Below are 3,265 nucleotides of genomic sequence, written 5' to 3'. Positions count from 1 at the left end.
TTGGTGGACTGTATAAAGCAAATGGCCCTCCCCAGTGTGGGTGGGCCTCATCCAATCATTTGAAGGCCTGAATAGAACAAACAAGTGGAGGAAGAGGCAACACTTCTTGTCTGACTATTTGAGCTGGACATCAGTCTTCTGTCCTTGGACTTGGACTGGAATATTGGCTCCCCTGGGTCTCCAGTTTGCCAACTCAGATGCATATATATGTGCGTGTTGGTTTTGTCTCTCTAGAGAACCCTGATACTGGTGTCTTCCCATGTCAGTGGGTGAGGACTTCTTGCATTTTTTCTATGACTGCATCCTGCGTTTGCCAGGTATGTCCTGCAATTTATTTGATTCTCCCCCCTGGCAATTGAGTTTGCTGACAATATTTTGCTGCCATGTACCACCTTGAACATCCTTGTATCTGTATTGTATGTAGTGCACATGTGTAAGAATTCCTGCAAATCACACATGTGGCAGGCATCCTTTCTGAAGTTTGTTTTTGGTATCTTCTTTTGGGAAGCCATCATGAATTTTGTTTTATTGTTATTATTTTGGCCACGCTGCATGGCTTGCAGGATCTTAGTTCCCTGATCAGGGATTGAGCCCAGGCCACTGCACTGAAAGTGTGGAGTCTTAACCACTAGACTGCCAGGGAATTCCCCATCAATTTGAATGTAGTCAAAGTAATTATTTTCCTTTTAGGATGTCTGTTGTCTTATGTTTTGTTCAAGAAATTTTTGCATATATATGTTCTCAATTTTCTTCTAAAAATTTTGTGTTTTTTTTTTTTTTTTTGGCTGTGCCACACGGCTTGCGGGATCTTAACATCCTGACCAGGGATCAAACCCAGGCCCCAGCAGTGAAAGCGCCATGTCTTAACCACTGGACCGTGAAAGAATTCTCATGTGTTTTTTGTTTTTGAGGGATGTACATTTTATTGTAAACCTTAAATACTCTTCAGACAGAACACAATGTCTTCAGTCTAGGCTCTCATGTGGCTTACAGAGGAAACTGTGATTTTTGGATTAGGGGCAAGGAGAGGGACAGCACAGAGGATGAGTGCTTAGTTTGCCAAAAGGACCCCCTCATGAGTGCTCCTCAGCCAGCTTATCAGCTTTTGCCACAGCTCCTTCAATGGGTTCCACCATATAGAAGGCCTGTTCTGGGAGATGGACATATTCACCTGCCAAAATCTGCTGGAATCCTTTGATGGCCTTCTTCAGGGGTACCAGCTTCCCCATATGACTGGTGAAGACCTCAGCCACCTGGAATGGCTGAGACAAGAAACGTTGTATTTTCTATGCACGGGGCATAGTTAACTTGTCTTCCTCAGAAAGTTCATCCATACCCAGCATGGCAATGATGTCCTGGAGGGATTTGTAGTCCTGTAGGATATTTTGCACCCCACAGTCAACACCATAATGCTCATTGCCAACAATGTTGGGATCCATGATGTGAGAGGTGGAGTCCAGAGGATCCACAGCTAGATACCTGCTCAGTTTAGCAATAGCACGGGACAGCACAGTGGTAGCATCCAAATGGGAAAAGGTAGTGGCAGGGAAAGGGTCAGTCAAGTCATCAGCAGGCACGTAGATAGCCTGTACAGAGGGGATAGATCCCTTTTTGGTGGTGGTGATTCTTTTTTTTGTTTGTTTTTTGTTTTTTGTTTTTTGCTGTACGCGGGCCTCTCACTGTTGTGGCCTCTCCCGTTGCGGGGGCACAGGCTCCAGACGCGCAGGCTCAGCGGCCATGGCTCACGGGCCCAGTCGCTCCGTGGCATGTGGGATCTTCCCGGACTGGGGCACGAACCCGCGTCCCCTGCATCGGCAGGCGGACTCTCAACCACTGCGCCACCAGGGAAGCCCAGTGGTGGTGATTCTTTCCTACATGGTACCCATGTCAATGGCCAGGGTAGGCTGATAACCCACTGCAGAAGGGATTCTGCCCAATAAAGCAGGCACCTCTGAGCCAGCCTGGGTGAAGCAAAAGATGTTATCAATAAACAGCAATACATCTTGACCTTCTTTGTCTCTGAAGTATTCAGCTACAGTCAGTCCAGTCAGAGCTACCCGGGCGGAGCACCAGGAGATTCATTCATTTGACTATACACCAGCACGACCTTGCAGGTAGCATCTTTTAAGTTGATAACACCAGACTCAGTCATTTCATGGTATAAGTCATTGCCCTCATGGGTCCTCTTACCAACACCAGCAAACACAGAGTAACCACCATGGGCTTTTGCAACATTGTTGATTAACTCCATGATCAGTACTGTCTTGCCAACTCCAGCACCACCAAAGAGCCCAATTTTGCCACCCTGGGCATAGGGAGGCAGCAGATCCACAACCTTGATACCAGTAGCAAGAATTTCCTGCTCAGCACTCATCTCCATGGATTCAGGAGCCTCAGCACGAACGGCAGCAAATTGTTTGGTTTCGATGGGACCTCTCTCATCAGTAGGTTCTCCAATGATGTTCATGATTCTATGCAAGGTCTCAGGGCCAACAAGAATTTTGACTGGTGTACCAATATCCAGGACTTTCTGGCCTCTAACCAAACCTTCTATACCATCCATGGCAATTGTCCTTACCGTGCTCTCACCCAAATGCTAGGCCACCTCCAAAACCAGCCTGGTTTCCCTTCCTTGCACTTCCAGGACATTTAGGATGGGTGGCAGCCTCTCATCAAATTGGGCGTCCACCACTGCACCGAAGACCACCACGACATGCCCAGTGGAGGCGCCTGCCTTTGGCAAGGGATATGTTTGAGCAGTATAGTCTCTGGCAGGCTGGAGCTCCCGCAGTAAGAGCTGGGCTTGGGGTAGAGGCGCTGAAGGGCTGAGTCCTCGCAAGCCCTCAGAGGCCGAGGCAGCGGCACACGACCCACAAGTACCAACATGGTGGAGCTGGGGTGGAGAATTTTAGTCAGGTTTTAAAATTCATTTCAGCTTGATTTTTTAAAATTGAAGTAAGATTCGTATAACATAAAGTTAGCCATTTTAAAGTATACAATTTAGAGGCATTTAATACATTCACAATGTTGTACAACCATCACCTTTATGTAAATTCAAAACATTTTCATCACCTCAAAAGGAAACTCTATACCCATTAAGCAGTCCCTCGCCATTCTCCTCCCCCAGACCCTGGTAACCAGTAATCCACTTTCTGTCTCTGGATTTGCCTCTTCTGAACATTTCATATGAAGGAATCATATAGTATATGGCCTTTTGTGTCTGCCTTCTCTAACTGAGGATAATATTTTCAAAATTAATCCACAT

At 46.6% G+C, this 3,265-nt stretch overlaps 2 pseudogenes; both read right to left on the bottom strand.

Annotated features, from left to right (window-relative positions):
* Positions 1-1,022: 1,022 nt before the first annotated feature.
* Positions 1,023-1,628, bottom strand: LOC136794139 (ATP synthase subunit beta, mitochondrial pseudogene; annotated as a pseudogene).
* Positions 1,629-1,826: 198 nt separating this feature from the next.
* LOC131755796 (ATP synthase subunit beta, mitochondrial pseudogene) lies at positions 1,827-2,658 on the bottom strand (annotated as a pseudogene).
* Positions 2,659-3,265: the final 607 nt, after the last annotated feature.

The sequence above is a fragment of the Kogia breviceps genome, chromosome 4 (genome assembly GCF_026419965.1).
Source record: "Kogia breviceps isolate mKogBre1 chromosome 4, mKogBre1 haplotype 1, whole genome shotgun sequence".
Classification (NCBI taxonomy): domain Eukaryota; kingdom Metazoa; phylum Chordata; class Mammalia; order Artiodactyla; family Physeteridae; genus Kogia; species Kogia breviceps.
The sequence above is the reverse complement of the archived record's forward strand: the minus strand, read 5'-3'. Positions and strand labels throughout refer to the sequence as shown.